This window comes from Oncorhynchus gorbuscha, linkage group LG10 (assembly GCF_021184085.1).
Source record: "Oncorhynchus gorbuscha isolate QuinsamMale2020 ecotype Even-year linkage group LG10, OgorEven_v1.0, whole genome shotgun sequence".
NCBI classification, from domain to species: Eukaryota; Metazoa; Chordata; class Actinopteri; order Salmoniformes; family Salmonidae; genus Oncorhynchus; species Oncorhynchus gorbuscha.
Genome location: NC_060182.1, coordinates 15,338,669 through 15,346,883, shown reverse-complemented (window position 1 = coordinate 15,346,883; position 8,215 = coordinate 15,338,669).

Sequence of the window (8,215 nt, the reverse complement as noted above, 5' to 3'; positions counted from 1 at the left end):
ACGTACGTCATTTCAATGTAGATTTGAGGATATTATTTGGTTGAGATGTTGATCAATGAGATTTCAACCTTTATTCACCCGCTCAAAACAACATCCAGAAGTTTGTTGAATTCCCAATGTGTTATCACTATGTTTTCAACAATATAAAACAACATCCAGAAGTTTGTTGAATTCCCAATGTGTTATCACTATGTTTTCAACAATATAAAACAACATCCAGAAGTTTGTTGCATTCCCAATGTGTTATCACTATGTTTTCAACAATATAAAACAACATCCAGAAGTTTGTTGAATTCCCAATGTGTTATCACTATGTTTTCAACAATATAAAACAACATCCAGAAGTTTGTTGAATTCCCAATCACTATGTTTTCAACAATGTTGAATGTTGAATTCCCAATGTGTTACCACTATGTTTTCAACAATATAAAACAACATCCAGAAGTTTGTTGAATTCCCAATGTGTTATCACTATGTTTTCAACAATATAAAACAACATCCAGAAGTTTGTTGAATTCCCAATGTGTTATCACTATGTTTTCAACAATATAAAACAACATCCAGAAGTTTGTTGAATTCCCAATGTGTTATCACTATGTTTTCAACAATATAAAACAACATCCAGAAGTTTGTTGAATTCCCAATGTGTTATCACTATGTTTTCAACAATATAAAACAACATCCAGAAGTTTGTTGAATTCCCAATGTGTTATCACTATGTTTTCAACAATATAAAACAACATCCAGAAGTTTGTTGAATTCCCAATGTGTTATCACTATGTTTTCAACAATATAAAACAACATCCAGAAGTTTGTTGAATTCCCAATGTGTTATCACTATGTTTTCAACAATATAAAACAACATCCAGAAGTTTGTTGAATTCCCAATGTGTTATCACTATGTTTTCAACAATATAAAACAACATCCAGAAGTTTGTTGAATTCCCAATGTGTTATCACTATGTTTTCAACAATATAAAACAACATCCAGAAGTTTGTTGAATTCCCAATGTGTTATCACTATGTTTTCAACAATATAAAATAACATCCAGAGGTTTGTTGAATTCCCAATGTGTTATCACTATGTTTTCAACAATATAAAACAACATCCAGAAGTTTGTTGAATTCCCAATGTGTTACCACTATGTTTTCAACAATATAAAACAACATCCAGAAGTTTGTTGAATTCCCAATGTGTTATCACTATGTTTTCAACAATATAAAACAACATCCAGAAGTTTGTTGAATTCCCAATGTGTTATCACTATGTTTTCAACAATATAAAACAACATCCAGAAGTTTGTTGAATTCCCAATGTGTTATCACTATGTTTTCAACAATATAAAACAACATCCAGAAGTTTGTTGAATTCCCAATGTGTTATCACTATGTTTTCAACAATATAAAACAACATCCAGAAGTTTGTTGAATTCCCAATGTGTTATCACTATGTTTTCAACAATATAAAACAACATCCAGAAGTTTGTTGAATTCCCAATGTGTTATCACTATGTTTTCAACAATATAAAACAACATCCAGAAGTTTGTTGAATTCCCAATGTGTTATCACTATGTTTTCAACAATATAAAACAACATCCAGAAGTTTGTTGAATTCCCAATGTGTTATCACTATGTTTTCAACAATATAAAACAACATCCAGAAGTTTGTTGAATTCCCAATGTGTTATCACTATGTTTTCAACAATATAAAACAACATCCAGAAGTTTGTTGAATTCCCAATGTGTTATCACTATGTTTTCAACAATATAAAACAACATCCAGAAGTTTGTTGAATTCCCAATGTGTTATCACTATGTTTTCAACAATATAAAACAACATCCAGAAGTTTGTTGAATTCCCAATGTGTTATCACTATGTTTTCAACAATATAAAACAACATCCAGAAGTTTGTTGAATTCCCAATGTGTTATCACTATGTTTTCAACAATATAAAACAACATCCAGAAGTTTGTTGAATTCCCAATGTGTTATCACTATGTTTTCAACAATATAAAACAACATCCAGAAGTTTGTTGAATTCCCAATGTGTTATCACTATGTTTTCAACAATATAAAACAACATCCAGAAGTTTGTTGAATTCCCAATGTGTTATCACTATGTTTTCAACAATATAAAACAACATCCAGAAGTTTTATCTTCAACTCGCAATCTGTGGATTCTATTTGATTAGATAGATTTGAATTGTATGTTAAATATCACAGCATAGTTGAAAGATATATGGCTGGTAGAAATCGAAAGATGTTGAGGGAAACTGAGGGTTGGGATGTGGAACTGGAGCCAAGTAGGAATGAAGTTGCTGGACATGGGGTAGAATGACGGTCAAATATAAAAAGAATCATAATAATAATAATAATAAAGTTGAACTGACACTAAAAAGGAACGTTGTTACATCCAATGCCTGTTTTCCTGAGGCTGATGCCTCGCAGGGGCTTGCACATGCATACACACACTCACATTTAAACACAATTGGCCCAGAGTCGTCCGGGTTTGGCCAGGGGAGGCCATCATTATAAAAAATAACTAGTTCTTAACTGACATGCCTAGTTAAATAACGGTTAAATAAAACAATGATTAACTATCTTGGATAGTTGGCCTGGTGGTTGGGAGCTTGTGGCTGGTTTGCGTCCCAGATTCAAGGTGGCTGGTTTGCGTCCCAGATTCAACTGGGTGAGGGATCGGTTCTTGTGCCCTTGGGTGGGACGCTTGACCCTGGTTGCTCCTGTGGGTTGCTCTAGATGGGAGTGTCTGCTGGATGACTGAATGTAATGTTGAGCAGCTTCACTGCAGGTAGACTGTTTTAAAATTACCCAAAATGTCATCAAAAACAAATGTGTTTATCGCTGCGCTTTCAACCATTTAAAAGCACAACAAAGTTCAAATAGGAAAACAATGTCAGATATTTTGTATTTATACACAATGTGTCATCACTGTGCTTCATCTAATAGCACAACCAAATGACCGGGATTACAGTTGAGACTACATTAAAGTACATGGTGCAAGTGATCAATGCTGATCAAATTCTCCACAGGTTATTACAGCCATTGTGAAGATCTCCACAGACCTGCGACCTTTGCTTGCTATCTTGAACATGCACACTTTTTAGGATTACATAAGACATTTATAGTCACAGTAGGCTTACCACAAAATGTGGCCATGAATGTGTCACTGATACTTTAGCCTTAACTTTAGGCTATTTAGTTTATTACAAAATGATGATTGAATTATGTTTGGATAGTTTCATCTGAGCCACTGGCTTAATTCCATTCTTTAACTGTTCTTTGTGGTTTAGTTGGAGACGTGAATCCAACATATCATTTGATAACTTGTCGACAAGTCAATAGGGTATATACTGTATTGCCAAAGTGTCATTAAATTGTGTTTGGTTGTCAACGCAACCAAATATCAACATTTGAAGGAGATTTGATTTGATTTAGTCCTATTCTTTAACTTCGATTCTTGGTTGAGATGGAGACGTGAATCCAACATATCTATTATTAATTTGTAGACTAACTGGAATTAAGCCATACTAAGTCAGTGGCTCAGATAGAACTATCCAAGCAGAATATAAATCTCCTTCAAATGTTGATATTTGGTTGCGTTGACAACCAAACACAATTCAACGTCCAGTTGGTCTACAAATGATTCATAGATATGTTGGATTCACGTCTCCATCTCAACCAAGAAGTTAAAGAATAGGACTAAATCAAATCAAATGTAACTTTAAATGCAGTTTGATTTGATTTAGTCATGTTCTTTAACTTTGATTCTTGGTTGAGATGTAGACGTGAATCCAACATACAATAAATGAAGAAAACTATGTGGACACCTGCTTGTCGAAAATCTCATTCCATAATCATGGGCATTAATATGGAGTTGGTCCCCCAATTGCATCTATAACATTCTCCACTCTTCTGGGAAGGCGTTTCACTAGATGATGGAACATTGTTGCCATTCAACCACAAGAGCATTAGTGAGGTTGGGCACTGATGCTGGGAAATTAGGCCTGGCTCACAGGCAGTGTTCCAATTCATCCTAAACGTGTTCGATGGGGTTGAGGTCAGGGATCTGTGCAGGCCAGTCAAGTTATTGCACACTGATTTCGCAAAACATTTCTGTATGGACCTAGCTTTGTGCACAGGGGCATTGTCATGCTGAAACAGCAAAGGGCCTTCCCCAAACTGTTACCACAAAGTTGGAAGCACAGAATCATCTGGAATGTCAATGTTTGGTGTAGCGTTAAGATTATCCTTCACTAGAACTAAGGGGCCTAGCCCGAACCATGAAAAACAGCCCCAGACCATTATTCCTTGTCCACCAACTCTACTATTCGGGCAGGTAGAGTTCTCCTGGCAGTTCTCCAAACCCAGATTCGTCCATCGGACTGCTAGATGGGAAAGCATGATTCATCTCTCCAGTGAACTTGTTTCCACTGCTCCAGAGTTCAATGGCGGCGAGCTGTACACCACTCCAGCCGAAGCTTGGCATTGTGCATGGGGATCTTAGGCTTGTGTGTGGCTGCTCGGCCATGGAAACCCATTTCATGAAGTTCCCAACAAACAGTTCTGGTGCTGAAGTTGCTTCCAGAGGCAGTTTGGAACTCGGTCGTGAGATGATTTTTATGCGTTAGCGCTCGGCGGTCCTGTTCTGTGAGCTTGTGTGGCCTACCACTTCGGGGCTGAGCTGTTGTTGCTCCTAGACATTTCCAATTCACAATAACAACACTTACAGTTGAACAGGGCAACTCTAGCAGGGCAGACATTTGAGTAACTGACTTGGTGGAAAGGTGGCACCCTATGACGTGCCACGTTGAAATTCACTGAGCTCTTCGGTAAGGCCATTCTACTGCTGATGTTTGTCTATGGAGATTGCATGGCTGTGTGCTCGATTTATACACCTGTCAGCAACGGGTGTGGCTGAAATAGCCAAATCCACTCATTTGAAGGGGTGTCCACATACTTTTGTATATATAGTGTATCAATGATTAACTTGAAGATTAAATTTGAAATCAACCACAGCTTTTAGCCAATCAGATGTATTGTGACAAGGTAGAGGGGTATACAGAAGATAGCCCTATTTGTTAAAGACCAAGTCCATATTATGGCAAGAACAGCTCAAATAAGCAAAAAGAAACAACAGTCCATCATTACTTTAAGACACTAAGGTCAGTCAATACGGAAAATTTCAAGAACTGTGAAAGTGTCTTCAAGTGCAGTCGCAAAAACCATCAAGTGCTATGATGAACCTGGCTCTCATGAGGACAGAAACGGGCTCTCAAGACCCAGAGTTAAACTGCTGCAGAGGAGAAGTTCATTAGAGCTACCAGCCTTAGAAATTGCAGCCCAAATAAAGTTCAAGTAACAGACACATCTCAACATCAATTGTTCAGAGGAGACTGTGTGAATCAGGACTTCATGGTCAAATTGCTGCAAAGAAACCACTACTAAAGGACACCAATAATAAGAAGAGACTTGCTTGAACCAAGAAACACGAGCAACGGACATTAGACCGGTGGAAATGTTGAGATTTTTGGTTCCAATCCTGTGTCTTTGTGAGATGCAGTGTGGGTGAACGGAGGATCTCTGCATATGTATTTACCACCATAAAGCATGGAAGAGGAGGTGTGATGGTGTGGGGGTGCTTTGCTGGTGACTCTGTCTGTGATTTATTTAGAATTCAAGGCACACTTAACCAGCATGGCTGCCACAGCATTTTGCAGCGATACACCATCCCGTCTGGTTTGGGATTAGTGGGACTATCATTTGTTTTTCAACAGGACATTGACCCAACACACCTCCAGGCTGTGTAAGGGCTATTTTACAAAGAAGGAGAGTGATGGAGTTCTGCATCAGATGACCTGGCCTCCACAATCCCCCGACCAACCAAATTGAGTTGGTTTGGGATGAGTCCGACCGCAGAGTGAAGGAAAAGCAGCCAACAAGTTATCAGCATATGTAGGAACTCTTTCAAGACTGTTGGAAAAGCATTCCAGGTGAAGCTGGTTGAGAGAATGCCAAGAGTGTGCAACGCTGTCATCAAGGCAAAGGGTAGCTATTTGAAGAATCTTTGATTTGTTAACACTTTTTTGGTTACTATATGATTCCATATGTGTTATTTCATAGTTTACAATGTAGAAAATAGTACAAATAAAGAAAACCCCCTTACGACCAGTAGGAGGTGCTGCCCAACCTATAGTTTTTTTCCCTGATAGTGGATATAAAGTAGTAGATCTGACGTTTCAAAGGCACAAATGTAACATATTTTTATACCAGGTATTTATATTTTGAAAATGGGTTACAATGATGACATAATCCTTTGTTTCAAAATTCACTCTCAAAACAACAGTAAACTTTGGTAACTTTTTCAAAATGTAATGTATTTTCCATGTAGATTCCATGTCACAATACGTCTACAAATTACGTTAAAACAACGTTGATTCAACCAGTTTGTGCCCAGTGGGATCAGTGAGTGAGTGAGAGCTTGAATGACTGTCTGTGAGTGAGCACAGATTGCATCCCCCACCTCCCTCCTCCTTCCCACTCCCCCACCCTCCTCCTCTCCTGTCCCGTCTCATCCTGTCCCTCGGGCAGCCGAAGGGCACACAAATGCACCTGCCTGAAATCCAAACCTCCAGGCCAGACGCTTATCCAACCATCTCCAAGTTCTTACAGCATCTTAAAGCCACACACCGGTGTCCCCTTACACACACACACACACACACGCGCATGCAAACACACGCACACAGGTTAAGATTGACAGTTTAGTTGGAGATCCATTTGGTTCGTAGTGAGCACATTCCTTCCTGAGGAATGTTGAGATTTATGACATCACTGTCTAATCACACTTCATCTCATTCTTATACTGAATGAAACGATTGGAATCTTTGGCCCCCTTCACAGTCTTACACTTCGCTACAATGACACTTTAATTGTTCAACCTTCTTTAGTTGGATCCATATGAGCATTCCTTTTCCTCCCTATAGCACAGCATCAGACGTAACAATATCCTTACTGACCCGGGAAGATTTTCAATGACTCAAATGGAAATGTATCTCATGGTAGATGAAGACCTAAATCAGACCAAGAACCTGTCCTTCCCCCTTCCTCTCATTCCTTCTCTCTTCCCCATCCTCTCTCTCTTCTCTTTCACACACCCAGGATTATACGTAACATCATTGTTCTCATATGTCATACTTCTCTCAGTCTCCAACGTGATGATAGTGTGAAAGGCATATAGAGTTAACCCTGGCATGTTTTCCTTGGCTAGGGTTACTGAGAAAAATTGACTGGATTTTCATGGCTAAGTGATATACACTGCCTGAACGAAAGCTACTCTTGGCATTTGCATGTCAGAGCCAATGGCAGGGAAGATGCAGGTGTGTGTGTTCCTATGTAACATGACCCTCCTGTGCGAATAGGGACAGGTGTGTCACCACTTGACCACGCCCCCAGGCCACACGGCACCTCCTGTCCCTAACACCTGCCCGTCTATGCAGACTTGTGTCTCCACGCACACACGCACGCGCACACACACACACACACACACACACACACACACACACACACACACACACACACACACACACACACACACACACACACACACACACACACACACACACACACACACACACACACACACACACACACACTCAGTGGGCTGTGACGGACTGAACACAACCCCGTCTCCATCTGCTTTCTCCAACTCTGTGACATTTAAGATCACCTCTATCCACCACAATACTAAACCACTCTCCACTGACCAGCCAAGGCAATAAAGACAATCACATCAATCAATGACTGACATGAGTGAGCCACTGCTCGTTGTAAAGCTAAACATTTTGGAATGAGAATTAGTGACAAGGAGTTGGCATGATAGCACAACTAAGCATTCAGGCTACAAACACGAAAACGATGGAACAATATTGCCAGAACCTTGACGTGAATTAGCAATTGATGTCTCTAGTGCTCAATGAACGTCATTCCACGAGAGCAATGTAAGCAGGATTTTTTTTGGGGGGGGCCAAAGAAAATCCTTCAGAAAGTATTCATACACCTTGACTTATTCCACATTTTGTTGTGTTACAGCCTGAATTCAAAATCTATTTTCTATCCCATCTACTCACACTACCTGATAATGATAGAGAAAACTTCTTCTAACTTCTAATTCTTTAAAATATTCTTCAAGCTCTGTC